Below are 19,473 nucleotides of genomic sequence, written 5' to 3'. Positions count from 1 at the left end.
AGAAAATGTAGAAGAAAATTGCCAATTTTTTAAGTGAGTGTGTTATTCGGACAGGACTGTAATATTTTTCGGACAGTCTGCCTCACTGCCGAGTTACTGTATGTCAAGTGCTTAGTGGACGACCGGACCCATGTAAGGGACCCCCTTTCCTCTACTGTGCAGTCTGCAATTTGTACAACATGGCAGCACCCACAAACTGCACTTCCAGGCTTCAAAACGCTTTTCACCATGGAGAGTCAATGGGTGATGTCACAGTGACTTGGTCCATATTTTTTATAGATTATATGTAGTTAGCTATCTCTGTTTATAGCTACCTATGAGGTTCAAGTGAGAAAAGGGGAAAGAAAAGAAAGAAGGAAGAAAAAAAAAAAAACTAATTGCACACTCCAGTTCCTGGTGCATTTACTAATGTTTATTTGATCAATGTTTGAACCGTAACTTCATCTGTGTCTCATACAAGCAAAAATGCTGTGGTTTGACTACCGTTAGCCCATAGTGCATTTTATTTTCTACCTGTGAATGAGGCATGATATGCAGCTTTGTCTCCACTTTGCCACACTTGGCGCATATTTGGAGTGTTTGAAGGGCAGGACTTTGGATGGAGGGGGTGGCAGGGGTGGAATGTTTTTTTCCTTCAAAATCTAGCTCTCTCTCGCATATTTCTTTATGACTTTTACGACTAAATTACCAATTTGCTCAGAAAAGTTTACAACGAAGCCACTAGCTCTTGAACATGTGTTTGTGTCTTAAAGTGACCAAAACTAAGCTCAAAACCCCTTGTCATCTAAAATGAGAAACATCAATGCTTTAATTTATTTTTAGAAAATTATAATATCTGCCATAACCCCCAACTCAACCCCCTTCCTATGACTACAGTATATAAGAGTGGCCCATCTCAAGATAGTGGAACATAAACAATACTTTCGTTAGATTGCAGTGTTCAGTAGTATCACAACATACACGCTACAAAAATTCCTGATGAGGAAATTAAATGTTCAGGGTGAATTTTGCCACGTTTGTGACTTTATGAAGGTCAACCAGAAATGTAGCTCATAGTAGCCTAAGTGATGCAATGCTACTTGTATTGCAGGATAACATCATTGTAAATACAGTTAAGACTCTGTTAAACTGTAAGCAAAACTGATTTGAGGATAGCACACACGATTCTACACAGAAGACCAGAGCATTAGAGCTACCCTGGCTTTTGCCATGAGAGATAATACAAAAAAACGGTACTTTCTTAACTTGGTTCTCAGTATTAAAGGTCAAATTCATTTGCGGATGAAATGGACTGAAATTTCAAATGCGTCTATGTTCAGTTGTATTTAATGGGTGCCATTTCTGATTGCTTGCTTCATTCGAAGGAGAAATTAAGCTTGGTATAATTTCGGGAGAATTCACTGGTCACCGGTGATTGGTTCATGAAAAAGTACACAGATGGTGTAAGCCAAAGGCAATGCTTAAATGTGCTGACAGCAGGAAAGAAAAAGCAGTTAATTCACCAAAATATGCAATTGATTCACTGTCTTTGAATTCTAAATGAACTAAGGTGGCATTAATGACAGTATATAATGCTCAGGTTAATCTTTAAATCTTGCAGAGTATCCATACTAATAGGCTAATTTTGTGTTGGGGTATAAAATGAAAGAATTCCGTTTTAGCCACTGACTCTTTCCAAAGACCAGATGCTGGTATAGCTCTAATTTCTTTGTGCAACTTGACCACCAATTTCAATCATTTATATTACAATTCAGATCAACATGTACTATTATAAAATAAAAATCAATTTGTGCACACCAACAAATCACACTATACAATTTAGGCATGAACATGTGTTGCAAAACCCATGGGTATCATTAAGGTATTGTCAAGGCAACCTTTGGTGCCGTGCTGCAATACCGACAATGTTGTCAGCACACTTAATTTGTTTTCTATGTGACAATGACTGAACACTGACGTAGCACTTACGTTATTCTCATTCTTCTAAATATCCTCATTCTGGATATTAATACATATATAGATTTAAAACTAGATTAGAGAAGTTGTGCCATTAATTGGTTATATTCAAAACACCAGCTTAATGTAGCCCTCAGTAGATTTGCAACAGTAGTAAAATGCATAGATATCCTTTCAACTTATATGCTATATTTGTACTCAGCTGGACTCCTAAAGACATGAAAAAATCAATACTTTGACCAAGCAGCAGGCATTTGGTTGTGTGCTCATTCTAAACTGGTATAATGCATACTCATTTAGTTTTTCATCCATCTTAAGCTCTCCTATGTTTACATCCCTCAAGGCATCATCTTTTCTAGAATCAATTCTTCAATTTCCTGAGGTGAAAGACTGTTTTCGGCAATGCAGTGATACATACACTCCAGCAGATGGGAGTATTGAGCTTAAGTAGTAAGTGAAGAGGGAGTCTAGCACTGGGTGGTACTGCTGGGGCAGGATATGCATTGTAGTTCATGACCAATCTGATTATGGCCAGTTTCCCATTCCCATTAAAAAATGCATGCTACATTAAAATGTATGTGAATGATCCAAAATGAACTAATATATTAGCTTTCCTTCAGAAAAAAACGTGTTCCCTGTACCTATGCCCATACCCTTTGAAATCAGTTGGGCAGGATTTTAAGAGTCCTGAAAAATTAACTAAATAATAATTGTATTTTTTATGGGTTAGTGACTGGGGCTTGTATTAAGCCCAAGGATGCACTGAACATTCGTATAGACATCCAAAGACAGCGGGCCAGTGCAATACATCTCAGACATCTATCTCAGACAGACACAGAGGGCATGATCCTTCCTGCAGAAGAGGACCACTGCCTTGCACCAGTTAGTGGGCTGTTCTTTAGCCTGGTGCAGCTGCCAAGTGTATTTTAGGAATGTTGTGGGCATGCTGTTACTGTGTGGTATGTTGATTTTATACCACAGCTGTGTAGCTTGCATCACATTCCCCCTTTGCCTGAAAGACTGGAATCTTGCAGAAGTGTTTTTTAGTATTTAAATTTAGTAGTCTCCTCAAAAGGTTACATTGGTACAGGCTTTTCAGTGCTCTTTTGTCCAGTAATGATGCAAGCAACAGTAATTACAAGAGACGTTCCAAAGAGTCATTTTAGCCTTTTTTTTCAACCAAAGGGCACGTTGTAAAACAAAAATGAGTTTTTGGATGATTTCGTAGACGCCAGAGCGCGCGGTTGACGTGAAGCTGCATGCGTTGCAGCATTCACTCCAGGCTGCGGGTCCTGCACATCCTGGCAGACACCTCCTCCATGGAGAGGTCAAGCTCCTCCAGTGGCCATCTATCTCCCCCGCCCTGGCCAGACGGCCTCACATTACATTCAGGGCTTGCTGTGGGCGAGGCCCTGGCATCGGGGGCAGTATGGCATCTTCAGCAGTGTCCTCTCATGCTCCTTAATGCACTGCAAATGGTCCGTGGTGTTGACTTCAGAGCCAAGGCCGAGTGCCTGGAGAAAGACACACCCAGGAAGCGCAGTGGCCCACGCGATTCGCCTGCCCAGCTGCTTGGGAATGCTCCCAAAGAGATGGAGCACCCAGCAGGCCCTCCGGAAGCATTGGGCGTTGTCCGTGGCGACAGGAGTTGGGCCTGGATTGATCATGTGACAAAGCACCAATGGGAAGAGGGCATAGAAGCAGGTTTGGATGGAATCACCCACTTTGAGCTCAAAGCCCAGTGCAACCATACTCTCAAAGCAAACAGGTTCCTGACCAAGTCAGTCGTACCGGCAGCCATGTTCCTGTCGGCACAGAGGAACAACGTGTCCATGGTTTTTTCTGTCTGCTGAATGATGTCCTCAAACGCTTCTGAAAGAAGGTCATGGTTATGTTAGTACACACAAAAAAAAACACTTTTACCATCATATCTTTGCAGGGTAATTTCACTGTCCATGTGTTTCTAGCTATTTCATTAATACCAAATACCAAAAACACAACTTAATGTCAGACGTTGCAATTTGGCCACTGCTTAGCTTCAATGAACGCATGAGAGTAGACCCAATTTAAATCTTTTACATTTAAAAGATGACGGAACAAATCCAGAGTCCTTTTTACACAATGTTACTTGCTTAAAAAAAGAAAATCACATGAGCAGAACGTATGGTGGACCTTCAAACACACCATAACCCCACACATACTTCAGAATCAGCACATGCTTCTGTAAAATATGATCATTGTTCTGCAATGGCCATCTTGGGCTCATTACTGCATGCATAATGTTAGTCAAGGTGCTTACACAATGAAATTGAAGTTATAATTATGTAAGACCATGAAACAAGAGAGAGTGGTTAACCTTGCACCCGTGAACTGCTGTGTCATGGTGGCACTGTGTTAAAATTATGTTGAACCTATTTCGGGATATTCTTGCAGATGTATTCAGAATAGCAGTACAAATTTTCCCTAAATGGCAAAATTGCATGAATAGCTCAATTTTTCACAAGCGCAATGAAAAATAAAAGTATTCGTCATAAAATGTTAACAAGCAAATGTTCATATGCTTGACATGCATGTTAAAATTGAAACCTGAAATGGCATGACTGTGTTTTAATCTAACTTGGCTTTGAAGTGCCCAGCAATGGATTACTTTTTTCAGTGTGATAAATAAAAGCGAGTTCTTTTGAATCAGAACCGATTGAACATTTTCATTTGGCAGCCTTGTGCATGAGGACAATACCCACAATTTCAGTTGTTAATTCTCCAGAAAGCAAACTATCCTTTAAAACAGTATATTATAAGCAATCTGGCCACTAGATGGCGACTTTAATCTTTTGCTATGAGACCGCTATAAGTCCACCAGTTATGTGCCATGGAGGGCCAAGAGTATGCAGGTATGCAGATTTTCATTCCAACCAATCACCACACCTGATTTCACTAATTAGGTGTGTTAACTAATTAGGCACACTAATCAGGCACATGATTGAGGCACCACTGAGTTACACTACAAAACGTTTGAGTTACCATTTTGATGACAAAAAAAAAGGGGACATTATTTTAAGTGGTGGAGCTCTGCCTTTTTTTAATAATAAAAAAATAAATAATAATAGATTTTCTACCAATATTCTCAGGCTGCACAGTGGCACAGTGAGTATCCAAAAAGTATATATTTGAATTACATTATCAAACAGTTTAAGCAGCGAAGTCTACAATCCAAGAAAAAAATGCCTTCCATTTGCTGGCTCTTAAAGGTTCAGTGAAGTGTGGCAGCCGTTAATTACCTTTGCCCGTTTGCAACGGAGAAATAATGAGGAATGAGACCGGACTCCAAAACCACTAAGAGGCACCAGTGTACTTCGGCTGTCAGCATTAATTTTACACACAACCCCACAGGGAGCGCTTGAACCTATAAAGGAACGCCTGGGAAAGGAAGAAGGGCATAAGTACCAACTGAATGTGAGGGAAAGTGTGACTGAGGCCAGACAAACTGCATTACAGGTGAAACACAAGTATGAATGAATGGCTAAACGACACTCAAGTGGTGGCCCCAGGTCACCTTTTAACAAATGTCTTCCTAAAGCTGAGAATATTTACAGGCGTGTCTGCCTCATGTGCCAAACACAGCACCGCAGAGAGAGTAACGGTGCTCCCCAGCTGAATCAGTCAACAGGAAAAGAGACTGTTAGTTTGCTCATTTGTATTCATTTTTCAATTTTATTTTTTTCACTTTTCCCACATCAGTGAAATCCAATTAATCAAATAAAAAATTACAAAAAAAACCTACGAAGTACAAACATAAGGAATTAAAAGAGAAGTTGCAGGAGTGAGAAGTGATCAGACTGTCCCTAAAAGCCTCTGAACCGTGACATTCCTTTTAATTACAATTGTTTTATATTATGGAGCTTGTCCACAACGGCTTTGAGAGCAGGGGTCGGCAATTACATTTAGCTCCAGGCCAGAATGTCACTGAGCAGATGGTGGCTGAGCCAGACCATAATTCTAATCACCTGTACTTTATAACGTAAAAGCAACCATGTCTGCCAAAATTTTAATTTAAATTCCATTTTTCATTTTCACTTAAACACATCTATTATTTCTTGTGTGTTGTAAATAATAAAATATGGGACACCATAATCAGGCCTCATTTCCCCCCATTCCATTACTGGGACACCTTCTGCCAATAGGGGAGGACTGGACACTGGCGATGGGAGTGAGGTTTCATGGATGACATGATGAGTGGAACTACAATCAGCTGTCAATCATTTCCTGGTTTGAAACAATCAAAAGTTCATTTACTCCATAGCAAAACACAATAATAAGTCCAATTCAGAGTCACTGGTAGCTTTTGGTTTCATGAAGCCTTACTCTCAAATTCACATACTGTATGTGTATTCAGCCAATTCCCTCTTTTCACTCAGATCATTTACTCAGGTATACAACTGAGGAGAGCTCCAGTCAGACCACTACTCGAACCACATAGGCCTACATACAGCAAGGCCAGAGTCATTTTTTGTCTCTAAGTGAGGTGTATTCTGAGTGAATTAGTGAATTTGTATCACAGATAAATGTCCTTTCTTTCAATTAAATCATTGATTTTTTTTAAAGGAGATATTTGCAGAAACAGTATTTGATATATTTAATAAAGCAAGTCTGACTTGATTCACTTCAGCCATGGGAAACAGTTCAGTCTCTCACCCTCTGCCCTCTAGTCCCGGAGGCCTTAAGATCAATATTTTAAGAGACAGTACAGTGCTTGCTGCTGCACCTGAAAGGAACCAGATCACAGAAAGACCAAACTTACAGAGCATTGCTCAGATATACAAGTGAACTACAAGAAATACAAGTGAACTACTACACAAGAAGCGGTGTTTAAAGCTATAACACAACAGGTCCAGCAATCATGAGAAGATGCGTAATTCCACAGAAACGAAGGTGATGCACCAGCTCCACCTGTATATTGCACAAAACAAATGCTGCTTGTTAACATAAATTAGAGCAATTATAAAGGATTGCATTTAAAGGCAAATGTTGCAAATTGTATAACTAAGTGGTTCACTTTATTGAAGCCATGCATGATGGTGATAGTGAGGTTGTGCATGAAGCACTCCCTTTTTACTGGCAGCTTAAAAAAATTAACCCCATAAATTAACAATCATGTATCCATCTCTAGAGAATTTAAATAGCATGTGTTAGGTACATTATGATTAGATTTTATCAAGTTATTCACAAGATTAAAAATAAAAAGTGAATCCAAATTAAGGAAGTAATTTGGTATCTTCGTGACAGGGAAGATAAGACTCCAACTCATTCTCCTGTGAAAGACTACAGTATTTTTATCTCAAATGCAAAATCTAATTTTATATTTGCAAGCATCCCTCAGAATGACAACAGAAGAGAACAGTATTAGAAAGCATATATTTTTTAATACTGTGGATAAAAGATTAGAATAGTTTATACTTTAATATCTTTTAAAGCCAAATAAATAAATGAGAAAAAAACGTTGTCCAAAGCATACAAATTAATTCAATGGACACATTAGATATCCTGTAATGATTACTGTTCCACTTTGAACACCAGAATGAAGTCAGCTCAAGAGTCTACAGGGTTTTTTTTCTGTCTACAGTCAGTCTCACTCATTCTGGCTAGACTCCGTCCTTGAATTCGAGACCTGCAGTTACATCCTAATATTGAATGCAACGACGGTAAATCATGGTAGAATCCCCATTTAGGGAGCAATCTTGGTCTCAGAACCCATTTACTTCAGAATCTTCACAGCCCTGAACGAGAACAGTGCTTGCGTTATGTGAACTTACACATTTTCAGTCCCCCCGCCCCCCCCCCCCCCCCCCCCAAAAAAAATAATAAGTTCAAGAAAAAGGAAGACAACTTTTTCCTAAAGAAAACCCGGCAACTCAAAACTAGCTGGCAAATAACACCATCACATTAGTGTATTAACAAAATACTGCAAGAAACAATAATAGATTTTATACTTTAGACTGTGGCAGACCATAATGATGTTCAGTATCAGTTCTGATGAGATGCAACACAGAACAGTTTGACTGGCATGGGACAATACGTTCTCTCAACGGTGGTTTATGTCTGAATATCTGAATACCAGATTTCAAAACCACTAGCGCCTCTCGCTACACTGCAATTGATGCCAGTCATCCACACTCAAGATTATTTTCGGTAAATAATCAGATTTTAACATTCACTTCATATGAAGCCTCTCTAAAAATCTTAACTGTTTTGACATAGGAATGTCAGAGGGGGAATAAAGGCTTAACAATAACAATATTTAACTGGACAAACAGGACTCAAGTGTTGGCCAGATCATCCAAGAGGAGGAGTTCAATCATAATTACACAGTAAAGTGTGCCGACCTGATAGTAGCTATAACATTACATGGTGTCAGTAACTGACTTGTATCTTCATAAATCCATATTTAAAAGAGATAAAGAGCTGGAAAAGAAAGCAGTGACAATAAAAAGGTGAAGAATATACTTTACCAAATTACTGACTGGACAACCCCAGGAAACTGCTTATCTTATGTTCATTATCTTGTAGCACAACACAACACAGTCTCGGTGTAAATAAAGGTCATCAGGGACAACTTATAGTACTTCAATCTACAAACTTTGATAGACAATTTACTCTTTTAAAAATGCATCTTACTATCAAGCACGTTTTATTTCTACATCTTTTATCCAAAACATTAAAGCTTCTAGACATCTAGGATTGTTGAAGTTTTGACAAGCTGCCGGAAGTAGTCTTAAATCAAACAGATTTCCTCTAAACTGTATGTTATCCATGGAATTACTGTCAGCAGGTACTCATTTATGTGCTATCCAAAAATACCACCTATAGGTACTTAGGTCAAAATGTACTATATATTTTTTTCAAATATAGCACGGAGCACAACAGCACATTCAGTACATACACAGACTTAATGTAAAGCTGACCACAATAGAGTGTGTAAATTGAATCCAGAAATGGGTTCAAATAAATCGGCAGAGCACTGGTATTGTATGGCTGAGTGATATAATGATGACAGCCGTCCTGCTTAAAAATAAGCACACCACTCTGCTGCTGCATCTAACACTCATCATCATTCACTATGGAAGTGGGTTCTATTAGCAATCACCAAACAATATAACACTTACATATTTGTGGAGGACTATCAGGGACACTTCAGTTGGAAAACATCTCAATAACTACAATTAAATAAAATGGCAATGCAATTGGACTTTCTGCATAAGGGAGTGGTTTGAAGTGTAAAATATCAAGGGTTCAGAGCCAATTTCATTCCACTTTCCAAAAAGCACTTCAGTGTTCAGATGATTAAAATGGGGGTGGGGGTTTATATAAACAGAAATACATAGGCGGAATTCGAAAATATACTGACAAAAGATTATTGGTTGGTCCTAGGAAATATATGTGGGGCTTTATTTCCTCTCTGATGGAGGCATGTAGCCAATAAATGACAATCATTGCTCTTCTTATGGAAAGCAAGTGGCACAAATAAATTCAGAACATTTTGTGACACAATACACCTCGATTCAAATATGAATACTTCCCACTGATGACAAGTGTAAGGGAAATATCAAATGTAAAGTTTGAATGTACTTTCAATTTTCAGAAAGTTCCAAACAAAATTACACACATAAACATTGCACATTGGGCATGCAATAATTTGCATACCAAACATTTAATTCAGAACATTAAAAAATGTAAACTTTTCAAAGAATACAATTTTTAACCATACTGCACATATTTGTTTACACACCGTAGTAATTATAACAGTCCTACTAACTTCTAGGCATCTAATGTAGCATTTATATTTATTGACAGGAAATAAAAAGATGCTATTAATCATGGGTTGCTGAAAAATGACAATGGTTTGGTGAATTGACTGCGCTTCATAAGGAGGTTGACTCTGGTAGATTCAGACTCTACAGTACCAATCTGATACAAAACAACTCTTATTTAGGCAGCAAGACAAAACAAAAGGCACAAAATAGTCATCTGGATTCCAGGCTGTGTTACTATTGTAATCGGTTCATATATCAAAAATTCAAATTTTTATTTTATTTTTGTCTTGTTTGTCTTCTACTTGAGAAAATATGCAATCTAAATGGGACAATGCATAATACAAAGCAAAACCTATGTTGATTTATGGCCAGATACAACAGTACAACTCTAGGGAAACATTCAATTCCATTTACATCCATATTCCATTGACTATCTTATAAACATGGCTTACAATTCCTTTTAACAAACAAGTGATTATTTATCCTTATACTCACCAGATACATTCCTTGAAAAAGGTGGAATCCTGATACATTCAGGGTCTGAGATGCCAGAAAAAAAAACATTGGTGTAAATTCCAAAGAGTAAAGTGACTGTGATCCAAACATATAATAACGTATACTAATGTTTTTATGTTCAGCAAACACCACTGACTAATGTTGACTAATTTATGTTAATATACTTTATCAAGTGCATTTTCAAGAGTGTATAATGAATGAAACAATTGTTCTCTTAATATGACAATTTTTGCTATGATAGTACTTCAAGACAGCATTGTATAATTCCCAACTAAATTTTGAAAAATTAAATTACAAATTCACAAATTAGTCCTTACAAAAGGTGTACAGTATTACCTAAATATTAGGAGTAATTCTGGAAAATCAAAGTGGCCACAGGCCTTTCTGACCATTTCTACAAAACTATCTAATGTTCATTGTCCTTAACACTGAGATAATATTTTTCATGCATGATCCTATTTCAGTGACCACCAAACTAATATATGACATTTAAAAAAAAGAAAAATAAATTTATCTTCCAAAGTTAAAGCCCATTACAACCAAAGGCAAATTGAAAATCATTCATTTTCTCAATGTTCATTCAGTTTAGAGGCCACTAAGCCCTACATTTCATAGAAAATACTCCTTTCCTTGCCGCAGCTTAAATTAATCGGGGCATAAACTTCAGTATTTGAATCAAAGTTGTCAGCTGCAGTGTCACACTTCATATTATGGATATAACCTCACTCATTAAAATCTGAGCCCCCCAGCCATTAGGATTTGTTTTATTTATTTATCTCTACATTTAAGTTCAGTACTATTCATTGGTAGTTGGCAAATGCAAATATTAAGCTTCCCCACATAGCCCAACCCTTTAAAATACATGGTGAGCACTTTCGGTTCGGTAACAATTTACACATTAATATTCAGAAATGATACTGACAAACTGTGGGGGAAATGGGAGAACACTGGTTAAGACATCAATTCTGAATTATTCCACTTGGAATACATTAATACCATACTCAGACTGAATGCAACTGTAAAGCTTCTGGTCTTTTGATAAAACTATTACATTTCTTTCTTCTTACAAAATAGTTACCGGACTGATAAATGCTACAGAAAGAGTTCATCTGAGCTTGATAAAAGAAGCAATATGTAAATATATACAATGGAATTAGACCTGGCAATAAGTGATATTGCATTCATAACCTACTTAACACTGAATCACATTGGTTGCTGTGGGTCTGTATGTATTTTGATTAAAATTTTGACTATATTTTCCTGCAAGAACAGACGTGGTCACATAATGGAATTCAAAGATGCAGTATTTATGCCATTTTTTTCTTACATAACCTTGATCAATGAACATTCCCAATTTCAGTTCACTCTAATTCAGGCATCTGACAAGCACATTTAGGGAGAAACACAGGACCACTTCCAGTGTTTAATACATCTATTAGAGTAATTAGCTAATTTAAATTATAATCCGTTTACAAGTATTGATAAAATTTAAGATTTAAGCAAGTCAACGCAATACGTCTTCATATATATATTTTTTTTTTTTAAACCAACATCCTTTTTACCAATGTCATCACAATCAACTTGTTTTTTCTACCAATGCATTTCTGATGCAGTCACCCTAATCCACGCACTGCAGTCACTCATAGGTGCACCCGAACCTGCATCGAGCCACAGGCTTCTTATGAGTCTTTTCGAGGGAACATGAAATATTTTATAACGCCTTGCATTTATATCACATTTTTTCTCACACTCAAAAGCACTTTACAGTGATGAGGGGGAAGCTCTCCTCAACCACCACCAATGTGTGAAACCCACCTCAGTGATGCATGGCAGCCATTTTGCGCCAGAACCCTCCCCACACATCAGCTGAGGCAGAGAGGGAGAGAAAGATTTTTTTAGCCAATTAAACTGGGGATGATTTGGAGGCAGGCTGAGAGCCAGGTTGGAACTGTAGTCAGGACACTGGGGACCTGCAGTACAGGTAGCATTGAGCAGCCAAGACTAGTTTACATACCCCTTAATTTCTTTAAACTGCTATGTTCTGTCACCACATTACTAGCTAATACTTAGAAGCATTTGTTTTCTCAAAGATTTTCTCTTGCCAGTTTTTACAACTTGGCATTTATGAATGCAATTCAAGCAGCACATTCCAACAGCAGCACCCACTACCAATTACTTGGTAACATCTTACGAATTTAGGTCAGCTCAAAATCTTAAAAAATACACACTGCACTATTTGTAAGATTAACAGATTCATCAGCACTGCTGACATTCAGATTAAAAATAAATAGAAAAAGTTTTTTTTTTTTTTTAAAACCTAGTTTTATCATTGTGGCACACCCAATTCAGGCCATCTACCATTTGAGTTTCATCATTTTCAGTTTCACAAAGCAGACATAAATCCTTCCAACTAGGTAACTGTACTGCATTAAAACACTGCCTATATAGGCTTCGATCTACTAAATACTGTTGATGCATTCTTACTGGAAAAATAGCCCAATTAGCCAAGACGTGTCTGAATGGCATCATTGCTCTGTAACCCTTTTAAACATGGCAGCAAATTAATTGTATTTCATCCAATTCTCTCATTTAGTTCAAGTTCCTTGATGAAGTTAAAGAAACTTTTTTCTTCCAACCAGAAAACCCGATTACAACTGACCATCGTTAAATATGAAAATGTTGAGTCAATATTTCACAGCAACACAAATTTCAATGGAAACAAGGTGTAAAGAAAACCTTTTATTAAACATTGATTGTAACAGGCCACATCCAAAACACATTCACTGCTCATCCGAAGAGTTTACACACAGACATTCTAAAGATATACAAAAGCAAGTATTCCTATCAAACAAGGATGGCAGAAGACGAGGCAAAAGCCTGTTCCCTCAGTCCTGAACAGGCCGGGACAAGTGCAATACTTCACCAATGTACAGGATTGCTACTCATCCCAACCTGCACAGAAAGAGACCGCTTGAAGATTCAACGGATGCAATTCACGGCTATGATCAGTTTTGCATGGATTTGCACAGCACCAGAACTGAAGCTGAATGCAAACCAGCAAAACTGACCAGAGACCAGAGACAATCAGACGAAGCACTGACATCTCAATCCGATGCATATATCTAGAAGTACTTCAAGTGCTCATACTGCAGTAGATGACTAAAAACTACCTGCACTATAAGCACTTTAATACTGCTGAAACTCATAAGATCATCCGAGATGTTCGCAACCAAATACACACCAAGTCAATTTCCAGTCTTCGCAGAGGCACAAGTGCAGCCACATCCCTGAGCGTGCATCCAATTTTTATTATTTTTTTATTTCTGGTGGGGGTGGGGGGCAATAGAAGGATAAAGCAGGCCACCATCAGTTTTGCATAGATTTGCACAACTCAATTTTTCTTGTAATGCAACTATGCAAAACTAACAGAGAACTGCAAAAAATAAAACAAAAACAGATAAAGGTTCCTCGTGTAATATCAGATGCAAGTAACAGCCCTTATGCCAGAAGGAGCACTTAGGGCAGTAGGCGCTAGTCTATTTCACTATCTGCACTAGATGCACCTTAGCACAAGTAGTAGTTTTACTCAGGTCTGATGGTGTCCCATGGGGTCATGTATGGTGGTCAATGTAGGGCTAGAAGTGCCTCCACTGCAGTAGATATTCCATAGTACTACCTGCACTGTAAGCACTTTGACACTACAGTGACGTAACCGGTCCAGACAGCATTTCTGTCCAGGCAATCTCTGGAAAGCGGCTTCGCAGTTCTTCAGGCAAACGCCGCAGACTTGAACCCAGAAAAACATTCTGTAAGAGAACATGCAAACAAAAAAGGTTAGGGTAATAATGTTTTCCCATTTCGGAATCATATTAACTCCTAACATACAACGTACATTCGGTGTGGAGTCTCTCTCATGCATTTTCTCTACCTCCTGAATTTTCTGCAACCTACCAATCATCACTTTTTTCCCCCTCAATACAACAGCTTATTCAAAATGAGAAACGTAATATCATGTCAGGGAGGAGCCTACATTTTGCATCAAGACAGATTCAATGAATTCAAATGACAGGATGTTCAGTGAAAATCTAAGTCTCATGAGCAATTCAATTCAGGACATCAGCTGCAGAATGTACTTACCACAGCAATGTTCTTATTGAGACCTACCCGAGAGAGGGAAAATGCACATGAAAATAAGTGAGAACCAGGTCTTTTCTAAGCGGAGCACGTGAGATTGGATAGGTCTCATTAACCGGGTCATAGGCGGCATTCTCGTAATGCATAAGGTGAACAGTTAAGGGTACCTCGCGTTACACCACGTTTTTTCAGGAACATCATGGTCTTAATTCTTTCACAGAACACTGAGGGGCGCTCCGAAAATACATATGAAAACATACAACAGCCTTCTAAAATCGTTCCGTATTAAGCAAGGCTTCGACGTGCCCTCAAAGTATATAGTAACAGATAAGCTGGCCAGTTCATTAATAAAGACTCGCCGAGGAACTTCTTGGGTTATGGATTTAAAAGTTGAATGACATACGCAGCTTGCGGCCCGCCTTGACAGTGAGACATACGCATGCGTGTTGCTCTTAAACAATCCCTGTTCACCCCTCCCCCACCGTCCGCTCTAATATGGCGCCGCCGAGTCCGCAAAGCTGAGCATTTCGCACAAAACATTTTTCCAATACTAAATAACTGGTTAAATTCAGGTAGAAATGAAGCAGCGTTGTCAATTTATTCCTGCTTCAAAATAAGAGCAGTACATAGCTTTTATTCAAAATTGAAATAAAACAGCACAATAGTCAACTGGCCATTCCCTTGTTGTAGCTACTATACCATAGCTAAATTAGCTCGCTAGCTGCTAACGTGACTAAATCCTACAAAGCATGCACTGGCCAGGTAGCGAATAAACCCATGTTAAGAAAAGCTAAATATGGCCAAAGCTGGTGCGATAATAGGTCATTTCACAGTTGTAAAAGGCCAGCAGATAAAATAATTTGGGTATATATATTCGCCCAATAGTGGTTGACTAGCTTTGGTAACATGCTAAATTAAATATTACCTAGCTAGCTAATTAGCCATCCACCGGCCTGCGATGATTTGCGCATTGTTCGCACTAGTCAATTCAAATTCTGCTCAATTTAAAAATGGTTTCGGAACAGCATAATGCAGCTTCCAGTCATACAAAAGAGACACACACTAGGACTCTTCTGAAGACTCCATGCCATTTCAGATGGCCATCTAGTAAGCTAGCAAACAAGCTAGCCATACCGCGCGGCCTGCAGCTGCCCCATGTGCTGCGCTGCTTTGTTCTGGAGGCACTTTAACTCACACACCACTGCACACAGAAGAGTGAAGAAAACTAACTTTAACTTAAACTTAAAATATTGCTACAGCTTCTCCGATATGGCATTCTTGAATCTGCACGCCAGACGATTAAGAACTCCCGTATAGTTGCAAGGCACCCATCTACAGTAGGAGCTCTGATGGGCACTGCAGAGAAACAGCAGCAGCACGCTTTTTCAAATCTCCCTCATTCTAATAACTAACGTTATGGAGGAGGAGAGGGCTGCCATGCGCCTCACCACCACATTGTTTTTATTACCAAATAGATCATTTAAAAGACCATCGCCTCGAAATTAACAACTAGGAACGGTCCAATCAGACTTTTGAAATTAATAAGGCTCATTTCCACTCCCCCATCCCACAGAAAATACAACAACAGGTTCCTTGTCAATAACATGCGCGTGGTAAGACACTCACCAGCGAAATCCACCATCTTCACTCACTTGCACACACAGACTTACCGTTTACTGTCACTGCTCAGGGCAAATCTGAAAAAGAAACTAGACAAACTTTTAATTCGCGTTACTACTCATCTCCAGCTCAAACATCGCAGCCATTGGCGTTGATGTTTCGCTTTTGTCAGAGTTAATATATTGTAGTAAAATTGCCAAAGTGGCGCGAACGCACCCAGCGTTTAACCATGTGAGTGAATGAAGGGCGGCTCCCGTTGAACGTAAATATCTACAACCCCAACTCCTTCATTAGCATAAATAAACTACTTCCGATCTTTACCGTCCACCAATCCAAAGGAGTTGGCTAACGCTAGCTTGTAGTGCTACAACTGTGCAGGGAGTAACTTGCATGCATGTTTTCACCAGTCACCGTAAAGAACGAATAACGATATGTGATCTTAGTTGGAGATGGTTAACAAAAGATGAGTGGTCAAAATTGGGTCTCGACCCAATATGTGAGTAATATACTCAGCCATGTTGACAACTGAAAGTGTAGATGATGCAGCTTTTGTAATAACGAGATATATTAAGAGTAGATTGTTACTATAAATAAGTAGGTACACACTACAACGACTACTAGCAGTTGTTATGATATTGATAATAACACGAATATAATAATTAGAATACATGAAGCCGGGTGTATTTATGGCCAAAAAAAATAATAATTAAAATAAGTTTTGTTATGTTTCGTCGGATTCAAAGACCGAGAGAGAGAAGTTGCTGTTTTGTTATGGAATGTACAAATAACCTAAAATACCGAAACGGAAAACATTAGAAAGACCATTACTGAACGCAGGGAGTAATGCTTGTTTATTTGAAGTCAAAATCTAAACATTAAAAATAAAGAAGCATATGCACCTCACACCTTCAGTTTTTAGCATGTTACACTATTAAGAAAATATAACCGATCCATGTATGAAAGAAGCCATGATAACAATCAACATGCCCTTAGGCATCCAATGTTAAAAATCAATATTTCGTAGCAAAATTTAGAAAAGTAAATGCACATTTATACGTGTTGAGCACATCTGTTCAGCATTTCCATACAATTAGTCTGGAACTTTAATTCATTTGGAAATTCTATCTGATCCAATTATGAAATAAAACGATCTTTTTTTACAACTGAAATAAATTTAAAGAGTTCAATAGCTCTGACTTGTCAGAGGGGATTTATGTCTTTGTGTCTGACAGCATTTCTCTCAGCTGTTGACTTCTTTGTTGAGATTCACATTTTACACTGCAGAGCTTTTGTGGTGTGCATACAGCTAAAATATTGAAAGAAAGCATGCAATTAAACAAGCAAACATTGTATTTCACTTGCCATAACTTCATTCCACTTAGTGAGTGTATGGTTTACATAAAATAGTGCTAGTAAAAGTGAATATTTTCATTTTAAGCTCTCAAAAAGGTGTTTTAAGTTTGTATTTAACTAAAAGAAGAAAAACTGACCAGACTTAAGTGTAAATATATCTATTGAAATATTGATTGTTGTTTTGGGCATTTTGGTTTTCATAGTTCAATTAATTTAAATAAATTAATTCATTAATTAATGTATTAATCTATTTATTTTGGTATTTAAAATGTTTTGCAGAATATATCAGCATCTGTCTTATCTCCCAGAATGTTAATGGAATCCTAAGATACTGAATTTAAATAGTTTTAATTGTTTTTACTTTGGCAAAACATATGATACATTGTAAATAATATGTAAATATACAGTTTGTAAAAATGGACCACCAAGAAAACCACAAAAAAGTATTTAACTGTAAGATGCACGACAACGCTGTAACTAATACACAGTTTAATAGAACAAGATGGAGGGTGGTAGACAGTGCTTCAGCATTGCTATGTCTTTGTCAGCTAGGTACCGTTTTTCATTCTGTGAGTAAATGTGAGTCTGAGAGTTTTGAACATAAATACTTCTATGTACTTTAATTTTTTTTTTAAATTTAATTTAATTTTTTTTTTACCGTGCTTACATATTTTTGTGTTCATTATTTGAGTTTGAAATCTATTACTGTGCCACCATGAAGCAATCGTTTAAAAAATTATTGCCATGTGCACATCAGAATTGTTGCCATGACAATAGGATTTGTGCATTCAGGACTCCATTTCAATCACTTTGGAATATTTCTGTGGTTTCTATGTGAAATAATGACAGAAATGTTGGCTTATTATCATTGATTTATATTAATTCCTGAATCTCAGCCTTATTAGCAATTGTATAGAAGTATAATTAGCAGAGCAACACCTTCTCAAACCATGTTTTGTTTGTAGAACTAACATTTTAAAAAAAATAATTACACAGACATGTATGGTAATTTGTTATGCTTACACTAGCTTGCAAACAATAGGCAGCTACAGCAGGGCAGATACAGGAGCAAACCATTACCTGGTCAATTACTGAGGAATAGTGCAACCCTGGAATAACAGCCAAAATAATTTTGGAATATCAGTCCAATATGAAGAAAATGCACATGCACTCAGGCAAAGGGGTAGTGTAAAGCAAATGAAAGTTACTTATTTCCAATTTGACCACTCTCAGATTGATGCATCATGAACCCCCCTTTTGATGGCAAGTGCTAAGGGAAAGTTGAATACAATTCAATTTAGGACAGAGCCCAAGAGTCAACCACTATTCGGTTCTTTTAAATTGACTCAGACATTAAGTATATTAGCTACCGTGGTTGACTGAGGATTTACCCACAAGGTTACCGCATAGGTTTTTGCTCTTTGCATTGTGTTGGTTCTGTAGTTTCAGACTTTAAAGATCCCATGGCACTTCTCACAAAGAATAGCGGGTTACTGGTATTCTGACACATCCCCAAACTGACTTAACTTCCACTAAATAGCTGCTGAGCATCACACAGGTGAGTGCCACGCATTACTGTCGGTTGAGGTCAGTTTACCCCCTTCACTATGAAATGTTTTGACATCATGAAATAAAGAGCACTATTTAAATGTAATCCATCAGACCTGCATTCAGCATCCATGAAATGTGCTAATATTTGCCCATCCATATTTATATTAGAACAGAAATATCACCAAATATATTTTTCAGTGTATTTTACCCTGTTCAGAAATTTATAAGCTATTGTATGGTTTAATTTGAAACTAACGTAAAAATCCGGCAAATCAATTTATTAATTACAAGATTATTCATAGGACATACTGTACCCCCATATAAGTGCTTCATAATGAAACTTACCCCCAATCCTAACTGGTGTATATGTAGTAACAACCTTAAGGGTACATTTCTGCACATCTTTTGAGATTGCCCAGTCATATATGATTTCTGGTAGCACGTTGCCTCAGAGTTAGGTAATCTAATCGGAACTAGCTTTGGTCAGAACCCTTGTCTACTACTGCATGACAACTCATCATATCAGTTTACGGTA

The 19,473-nt window shown here is 37.8% G+C and overlaps 1 long non-coding RNA gene across 2 annotated transcripts; it reads right to left on the bottom strand.

The window, feature by feature from the left end:
- Positions 1 to 708: 708 nt before the first annotated feature.
- LOC118222545 lies at positions 709 to 16,236 on the bottom strand. 2 transcript variants are annotated; one of them, XR_004764297.1, is made up of 5 exons: positions 16,085 to 16,236; positions 14,418 to 14,440; positions 12,096 to 14,086; positions 10,260 to 10,304; positions 709 to 3,828 (listed from the first exon to the last, which is right to left on the bottom strand). It is a non-coding gene; the product is annotated as an uncharacterized LOC118222545 (long non-coding RNA). The 2 variants fall into 2 exon arrangements; XR_004764296.1 differs by lacking the exon at positions 16,085 to 16,236 and having other exon boundaries at positions 12,096 to 15,009.
- Positions 16,237 to 19,473: the final 3,237 nt, after the last annotated feature.

The sequence above is a fragment of the Anguilla anguilla genome, chromosome 3 (assembly GCF_013347855.1).
Source record: "Anguilla anguilla isolate fAngAng1 chromosome 3, fAngAng1.pri, whole genome shotgun sequence".
In the NCBI taxonomy this organism is placed as follows: domain Eukaryota; kingdom Metazoa; phylum Chordata; class Actinopteri; order Anguilliformes; family Anguillidae; genus Anguilla; species Anguilla anguilla.
Note: the sequence above shows the minus strand (reverse complement) of the source record. Positions and strands in the feature narration are given on the sequence as shown.